Raw genomic sequence first — 9,939 nt, forward strand, 5'->3', positions numbered from 1 at the left:
GATGAAACCCTCTTCTAATCTGTGCCACTCAGATGTTGTTGATCCTGCCAAGACTCTCAGGCTGAAGTCGCTGTAGTAATCCAGTATGTGGTCTCCGGCTGGAACATGGTGCCTCTCCAGTGCTTCGAGGACTAGCTTAAGGGGCATTGAGCCATAGGCATTGGCCAGGTCTAGCCACAGGACCACCAGATCACCCTTGCTCTCCCTTGCCTCTCTGAGGAGCTGAGTGACCACACCTGTGTGCTCTAAACACCCTGGTAGCCCGGGGATGCCGCCTTTCTGCACTGAAGTGTCAATGCACAGTATCTGTTCTGTTCTTGAGGAGGAACTCCGCCAGTCGCTTAGCTACAATGCTGAAGAAAATCTTCCCTTCCACACTGAGCAGCGAGATGATAAGTTTAAGTTTATTTAGGATAGCCCCTTGAGATGCAGCATCTCGTTTTCGAGGGGGTCCCTAGAAGCAGAACTGGCTGATGTTCTTGGTGTCCTTTGGGGATCAACATAATTAAAGGGATAGTTCACCCAAAATTCAAATTTCACTCATTATCTACTCACCCTCATGTCAACTAAGGGCTGGGAGAAGTCTGTAACTCAGAGAAGTCCTCCGTGCCTTCTCTGAGTTACAGAGGGGGTCTGTGCAGTACTGCATATCCATATGATGGTTGCGAATGGAGCTCACTTTTCTTCGTCCAAAAAGACACACCAAAAAACATCCAAATACCTCCATAGTGCTCGTCTGTATGTCCCTCTTGTATTGAAGCCCCAACATGAGAAATTGTTCCGAAAACAATTAAATAAGTATATGTTTTAAGCTTGTTTGTAGCGGAAGCTCCCAGCACTGCTCTTCCTGGTCCGTCCAAATCTCGCGCGATTTGCATCGACACCCAGTTCAAGGCGCTGCAAATCGCGCGAGATTCCGGCAGAGCAACACTCTGAAACTTCTCCCAGCCCTTAGTCGACATGAGGGTGAGTACGGTAGATAATGAGTGACATTTGAATTTTGGGTGAAGGTCCAAATAAAAACTGCGTTTTTCCTGCACTTTGAAGTGCTGGAAAAAATTATATTATAGCGAACAATGGAACTGTGTTTTTTTTTTCCAGGTAAAACCTCTTTTAGGCCGCGAAAATAGGCTGTTTCTTTGGGTCTGTTCACAACACTGTATGTTGTAAATCTCTGGGCAGGGCTATGGGCTGGAGTGCAGAGAGTCTTCTACTGCAATTAAAGTACTTAGGGGCTATTTGTAGATCATACAACCCCACTTTTAAAAAATGCTACTATCCCTTTAATGTACTCGAAGGAAGGAGATGGAGCTCAATGAATTGACTCCTAAACACACAAATAATACTCTTTTGCAATGGAAATGAAGAACATGTTTTAAAATATGTAACATGTACAGTAGTTTTATTTTTCTTCACATTTTAACCACTAATGTTGAACACGTCATAGTTTCAGTGATGGAACATCATTAAAAATAAGACCATTCGACACAATGTATGAGAAAGACCATAATGACTGTGAAGATGTAGGCCCTAATCTTGCAATTAAGGAAAAACAATTAATCCAGTCTTTGACCTCTTAAAGATGATTCAGGTGAATGATGGTTAACTAGGCTTAATGGGAAAGCCTATTAAAGCTCGGTATGGCAACTCTGAAAGAGTGCGGACAAACGATTGACAGGTCAACAATACAGCCAGCCTCCTCTTACTTTCTACTCTCATACTACCAAGCCATTACCTCCATTTGAATACAAGCAGGATACACTTGAAGCAGGACCTAAAAGAAAAGAAAGCAATGGTACCATATAAAGAGATGAATGAGTGATTTTCTGTGACAAGGAAGAGAATGGTTTACTCCCCCCAACTTGTCCTTTCTTTCTCCACACAGTCTGACAAGCTGGCCATTAGGAAGGTAATTTGACAAGCTGTGCAGAGTGCTTTCGCCTCTTGAACATCTTGAAGCCTTGTTCTGTACCCCTACTTAATATTAAGAAAAAGACTACAGAGGAAGGCAAATGACAGCCGGTGTGTCAAGCATATAGGTCAACATGAGTCTCAATGGCAAGTGAGTTAGTCAATCAGATCAGCAGCCAGCTGTTCAGGGTTTGCACACTGTCACTGAATTCCTATTATCTTTTATTAATGAGGAGATTGATCTAATTGTGATTTGGCCACATTTTTAGGTGAAGGCATCATGGTCGTATACGTCGCGGGAGCCTTAATTTATGGGTATGCACACCTGTTGGTGTGTGCTTGTGTGTGTTCATTGGTAGTGTTAATGTTTTTAATTCATGAAGCGGGATGTGAAAATGAAAGGTCATCATCAGGAAACCATTGAGACAAGAAAGAATGAAAGGGAAATGAGATCCACACAAGGAGATTAGGAAGTAGGCTATTCATGTTAAATTAGCTATTTGTAAGTTTTGCTATTGCTACATAGCCAATTAATGTTAGCATGAACAGAGCTGTTTACTTACCAGCCTTACAAAGAGGTAGACAGTGTTGCATTTGCAAGACACTAACCAGACTCTGGCTTGACCTGTCCTTCAGGACAAGTGGAAAGCTACAATGACTCAGTATTAGAAAGTATCCAAGGTTGAGGCTAAGGAGTGAATGATTTGTATCCAGATTGCCAGCAGACATAATAATCAAAACATCTCAAAATGATGTCTGAATGTATTCACATTTGTCTTAGGCTACTGACATCTCTCAGGTTAGTCCCTACATATTTTGCTATCACCTCACCTGCAGTAGGCTACCTGAGAATTTTCAATGGAAGAGGGAAGGAAAGGGTCCAAGCTATATTTACATTTGCCTAAACAAAACGAAACAAAAAATAAAAAACACACAAACACACATGCAAACACAGACACCAGTAATTTCACCTGTGTATAATGATCTATTCACTCACTAACCCAGTTTAATTTATACAAATCAATATCACAAATTCACAGATTTTCTCGAGGAGTGTTACATCTTCAGTATCCTTCCCTCTAATCTGTGTATATCTGTCTTGCGATTTGGGAAAGAAGAAAAAGAAGATCCTTTTAAGAAGAGCAGCAACATCCCTCTTTCATCAGAAGTCCAAAAATACAATGTGAAAAATCAAGTCCAACTTTCACCATCAGGATGAAATTACTGATAGATAGATAGATAGATAGATAGATAGATAGATAGATAGATAGATAGATAGATAGATAGATAGATAGATAGATAGATAGATAGATAGATAGATAGATAGACAGACAGACAGACAGACAGACAGATAGATAGACAGACACACACACACACACACACACACACACACACACACACACACACAAAGCTAAACTATTGCACTTAGTTATTATGAGTTATGTTGCCTGCAGAAAGATTATACAAACAATCAAAATTAGTCATTCATTTATGCACACTCACAGACATGCCAAACAAGTCTTTGATGTCTATGGGGACATTATCAAGTCTTATTAAGGGACCTGATCAGAAATGGACCAGCTGACTGCTAACTGTTGCTCGTCCATTAGAATGCATTATCACACTCTTGCAAATGTCTTGCTCTCTCACCATGTTTGTTTTTCTATTGACGCCAGGGCTGCTTAATTGTATTTTATTGTGCTCCCCATAATGTTTACAAATTTAAATCTTATATCGAGGGGATAGTTTATTCAGTTTTAACATTAGGAAGAGTGGTTAGGCATTTTTTCTTCTCCTCCAATTTCCCCCTATTGAGGAGAATATTTGTAAGTTAACTGTTCCTGCTCTGTGGAGGGTTGCAGCTTTTGTCCTTGTTGCAGATGCGTCAGTTTGCACAAGCCTGGACTAAAGGAAAACATCTGTCTGCTCCATTAGATGGATACTATATTCAGTCCATTTGCAAACCTTAAATCCTACATTATAAACCAATATATGTTTGCGGTCTCTGTGTTTACTTGCAGCCTTTTCATGTGCCCCTTAAAGTCACGACTGGGGTATTCTGAACCTTATGTTGAATCCTTCTGCTTTCAAATGAGCCAGTTCAATCATTTGTTACAGAAGAAAACTAAGATGCCTCTTACTCTCAAATCCAATTTGATGAGCCTAAGAGTGGATGGCAGAAAAGGAGTGTGGAGGAGAATGAGGAGTGGGAGGGAGGAAATTATAAAGGATGAGACATGGATGGACAGAGGAAGGTGAGCTCAGAAGAGGCTGAGGGGGGAGGTATCTGTTGGCTGGAGAGTGGACGAGAAGAGGACAAGGGTTTGTGAGGAAGCAAGAGGAAGGCAAAGAAGAGAAGTACATTGTAGAAGGTTTCAATAGAGTGACTAATCCTAACCCAGCTTGAGAAACAATCACACCTCTACAGCGTGAACCTTTTACGGCTATATTTAGGCCATTTATGGTCTATAAACCAAAACTGCAAATCTTTAGCATGACAAAATAATATTTTGCGTTCATTTTAAACATAAAGCAGTATGACCTACAATTGAATAATTGATTGATGACGGATGATAAAATCTAAAGCAGACTTTGTTCACTTTCCATTTAAATCAGCTACAAAGTAACTATTTTCTGATTGGACAATGTTCAGCTGAGGCCTGTTTTCATGACACAGACCTTAGATAGCCATCTGAATTCATTTATTTTAATCAGATAATCGTCTATCATACAACACATCTTACTGTTGAACAACAACAACAAAAAAGCAGAGGTCATTTGCAGACTTTTTCGCATGTATTTTTCAAGAAGGTATGTGTACAGATAGCAGCTTGGTGCTTTATGTTGTGTTGTGTTTTCTATTTGCCTTCAAAACACTCAAGGACACCTTACAAGGCACTGTAAAACAAACAACAAAAACAAGCAACAAAGCATCAATAGCAGAGTAATAAAGTTTATAAGTCCTGTCTTGAGACAGGGTTTGAAGGAGAGAGTCAATGTTGTGAATGTAATGTGAGAGAGAATATGCTACTATTGATGAGATGCTACACTAAAAATAATCAAATTGAAGAAGTCAGAGTGTAGACATTCATCTTGTGGTTTTCATTTGCTTTAACAGTACACTATCATGTATGATACCACTTAATTCCATGTTACTCACATTCAAAATATAATATTGAGAAAATTATGAATTATAATTTAACTACACAAACCCAACTAACAACTATAGTAATCTGATTTAAAAGTAGAAACAAACTGTTTTTCTATGAATAAACAGGTTTTTACACCTGACAGTCCACAACCATCATTTTCCCACACAAGCCTTTGGGAATTCAGTCATTATCTCTTTTCAGTGGCATGCTATATTACAAATACAAATGTCAATGTATCAACAATACACAAAAATTCATACATGTTTGTATGTACATACACATAGTGATGTGATGTGTATATGCTTTCTGTTTTTATCCACACACCCTCCCACACAATATTGTCTAATGTACTGACTCATTATCTGCATCAAGGCTGTGTCAGTTGGGTTTTATTTCCTCACATTCAGATTTTGTCATTTAATTTTTATTTCCATGTAGCCTCTTTCTTTAATTTATTTTTTGGATATTGTGCAGTATTCCTTGGATATTCCTTTTTGGATATTGTGCAGTATTCCTTGTTCTGTCTCACAATCTGATTTTGTCACGTTTTTTTTCTAGTAACATAATGTATGCAATCACCCAAAATACAGTGGTCTCACAACACTTTTCATAGGTTTCTTGATTGATAATAACAGTTATCTAATGTATTTCCATTTGCAGGCCACCACTATCTGGAAGTCCTGCAATAGATGTTTTTTCTGCTACTACTCCGAAACTACAGAGAAGAAGGCTGATTTACTGCAGCATTTAGACCTACAGTATAGAAAAGAAATGCCCATGATTATGTATCTATTATTTCTTCTCTTGCCCTGCTCTGCATGATCTTCATAGGCCCATAGTTCTCAATTTAAAACTTAAAAAAAAAACACACCTTCTCATTCAAAAGGCTTTCTTCTTCCTTTAACCTAATTGTACATGTTACTTCTATTGCATGGTCCTTCATATTGTTATCAATGCAGCTAATATTAAGATGCAATGAGCTGAAGACAATTCCAGGTTCAGTCAGTGAATCTTATATTGACCCTTGAAACAGGCCTGTTGCACAGTTAAGCTTACAGCTAGGATGCATCCCCTTGTTGCAAGAAGGTCCTAATGCATCCTCAAGGGCCATCCACCTGCTCTTTGCTGCCTCGGTCACCATGGAGATTTGTCTAATTCAGCAAACGATAGGGTTAAATAGGTACACATTCAGTAGAGCATGAACAGCAGCAAAACATGAAAACACTTGTAGGATGCCTGGAACAACGGACGGCATAAAATAGAGAGACTAGACATGGTGCTTTGATATGCTTTTAAAATTCATCTTTTCCCTCCTCCACTCAAAAAAAAAAAAAAAAAAAAGATTGCGCCATCTCTTAGTAGCTGTTTGTGGAGGGACAAATGGGATTGAAATTGATGGAAAGATGGACAGAAGAGCTGGTGCAGGGATGGCACGAATGTAAAGCTTGAATAGAATTAAAGAATTAAGCAGCACTTGATATTCTTCGAGCCCCCGAGGCCATTAGGGGAGCAGCATGCTCTCCAAATTAGAGTAATGAGGAGTTTGGTACCCAGCTAGCTACATGAGAAAGGACAGACAGAAGAAGGGGAGTTTTGGATCAGGAAATGCTTGATTCTTTGAGAGAAAGGGATAGAGTAAAAATCTCAAAATTTCAATCACAAATGTCTAATTGCTTCTATAGGTTCAGGGACAGTTCCCTGATGAGTTTGTGTGCAGAATACATTTAAAACACTCAAGACATGGGGGGTAAACTGAGCAGGGAGAGGGGGGAGCGGGGTGTAAGAAGAAAGAAACAGAAAGTGAGAGATTGAAAGAAGAAGAAGAAGAAGAAGAGAGAGAGATAAGTGTGAGTCACACACTGCTGCTCTGATCCCAGCATGTGTCCTGTCTGTCCCAGCCAGACCCCCTGCCTGGCCTCCAGGGAATTTATGTGTGCGGGAGACCGGCAGAGAAAGAGTTTGCATTGGTCAGCAAGCGTGTGCGCATCAGTGTGTTTTAACGCACGCTTGTGTGTCTGTGTGAGTTCTCCCAGCGGGAGTGAAAGCACATGGGATGAAGGGCACATGCGGCTAAACACACACGTAGTCATAAAACAGTCGCTCGGCAGAGGTTTTTCTCAGAACCTGCCACAAACAAGGGTTGCTGAAGGGGAGAGAGCCTGCATTATTTCTCAGAACAGAAGAAACACACTTGACTCCTGAATCGCCAGCACTTCTGAATACACCTTGATCTAAACGCCTAAATGGGCATCATTTTCACTTCTTCTTGGCCTGGAAAAGTTTTCTTTTTTTTTTTTTCCAGGGCAGATAGAAAGAGCTACATGGCATGATAATTCAAAGAACAGCTGGCCGAGAAAAACAATGTGCACTATTAGATTTTTAATGGGGCCACATCATGTTGGTGTTTCACAGAATCTCGATCTGTTCAGCGTGTTCACAAAACATCTGATTTCACATTCCCGCTCTGGCCGGCAGCAAAAAAGATGTATAATGATCACCTGAATACGGAGCTCACTGTTGTCATGTCAGGGGAGACACATAAACACAGACAGTTTATTGGATTTAAAACACATCTACACACCCTGACCTCTGTGTGTGTTTCTGTATAAATTATGTTAATGTGACTAACATGCTCGCTACTTTTGTGTGTAATTTTCTGATGAGAAACATGCCTCGCCTCTGTTCACCACAATTAGACTGTCTATTCACTTGCACACATTTGTCAGGGATTCTCCTGTTTAATTTCTCAGTCTGTGCCAAGACACATCCATGTAATTATGTGTCAACGAGCAATTAAAGCATCAATTAAGGTTTGTTAAGCAGAGAGCATATCATGGAGAACAGTGATTAGGCACAATTGTCACATTAATGTTTGTGTAGCTTGATAAGATTGTCAATAAGCTGATTATCTAGTATCTACACTGTGAAAGGTTTATCACTATAATTACAATAACTTACTGCCAACAATTAGCCAGTAAGTGGCTGCAAGTTAGACTGTGGTAATCTATCTATCTATCTATCTATCTATCTATCTATCTATCTATCTATCTATCTATCTATCTATCTATCTATCTATCTATCTATCTATCTATCTATCTATCTATCTATCTATCTATCTATCTATCTATCTATCTATCTATCTATCTATCTATCTATTCTACTTCATCGTTCCTTCCCTGATTCTTTTCCATCCTGTCTTTTCTAATCATCCTCTAAGTGCATAGGTGAATCTTGACAAACTACCAGTTTCAATCTGCCTGTTTTCCATCGTTCCTTGATCCACCTATGCTTCCTTCATCCATGGCCGCCTCCCTCCCTCGATCCCTCCTTCCTTTGTGTGCTTTATGGAGTGCCAGTGGATGACAACTTCATCTCCATATGGTTCTCTGCCGTCCACTTCATCCCCCTCTTCCTCTGTTGGAGTGGTGCTACATGACAATCCAATATCCACCAGTCTCGGCCTCCTAATACTCATCCTCTTTGTCTCTGTCCTTCTATTTTCCATCTGTCCAACCTTCTCTGTCCTCCCGGACCGGTACCTGGTTTTAATGTTGTGGATGATCTGTAGGTATTTTTTTTTTTACCGTTTCACCACTGCAGTTTTTATTGAATACGAAAATGCCAGTTGGCTGAGCAATTTATCAGTATCTGCACAATTGAACCTGCATAGTAACACATTTGAAATGAGATTTTTAGGAAACCCAACAGATAATGCACATACAACGCCTACAAACACTATTCACAGAAATTCCTTCAGATGCAGTAGGTCAGATATTATCAATTTGTTTTCTGTCAGGGAAATTAACTTTACAATACTTTATAAACTGTATCTCATGTGATACTATTTCAGTACCGGAGTTCTTAGTCAATCTGTCCTTTTGTGTCTTTCGTCCTTTTAAAATTCTATAGCATAAATAATAGAGAGAGATATTTGCTCAGTCAATTTGAAAGAAAAGGGCACATTCAGTGAAATAGTCAACTACTGTAATGTTTGACCAAATAATTTGATGTAATTTTTTCTTTACTCTTTTACAGTTTTTCTCAGTGGCTTTGGTACATTTCTCAGATCAGAATTGAAATTCTCAAAACTACTTTTTTCACATCATTGTGTCACTTTTGCACATCAAAAAAGCAGTTTCTCATTTCTTTGAACACATTGCAAATGCTTTGGTACATCCATGCAAATGATTATGTACATTTCCCTGTTTCTTACATTATCAATTGCTCATGTCATGTCAATCAAAATGTATTATAATGTGTGAAGCATTAGATCAACCAATGATCAACCAGTTTTCTGAAATAGCTCAAAGGTGCATCTCATGAACCATCAACTGGCAAGTATATACAGTATATAGCCGGAGCACAACACAATGTTACAATGTCTGACAATAGAAGGACAAGGAATTGAACTACAGCACTGCATGTACAGTTTCCCCTAAGGAGATTGTCCTATGTTCACATTTCTACTTTAGTTATTTTCTTTGTGCTATGCAGTGCTGTCTTTTCCTTTCTGTATCGCAATGACATGGTCTGTCAACAAATTACAGTACAAACAGTCAAAACGTAAATGTGAATCTTGTCCAGTCTCTTGCAATCAATCTCCCACATACACTAAGGTGTAACTTACAATTTACAATAATTGTCTTTAAAACTTTAGCCATAGTTTACATCAGAGCATCCCTCTAGAGTGCACTGTTATTTGACAACATAGCAATTTGACCGTCTTATCCGTACACAATAATACAAGGACTTTTCATTCTGATGGCACTGACATGTTCATTGACACAGATATTTACTTTTGAGAGATGAACTAAATATTTTCAGCAAGAGACTGGCTTTTGCAGGTAATCCATGGTGTTTTGCTATATTTGTACGA

Source organism: Trachurus japonicus, chromosome 9, assembly GCF_045865225.1.
Source record: "Trachurus japonicus isolate A0001 chromosome 9, Traja_1.0".
Classification (NCBI taxonomy): Eukaryota; Metazoa; Chordata; class Actinopteri; order Carangiformes; family Carangidae; genus Trachurus; species Trachurus japonicus.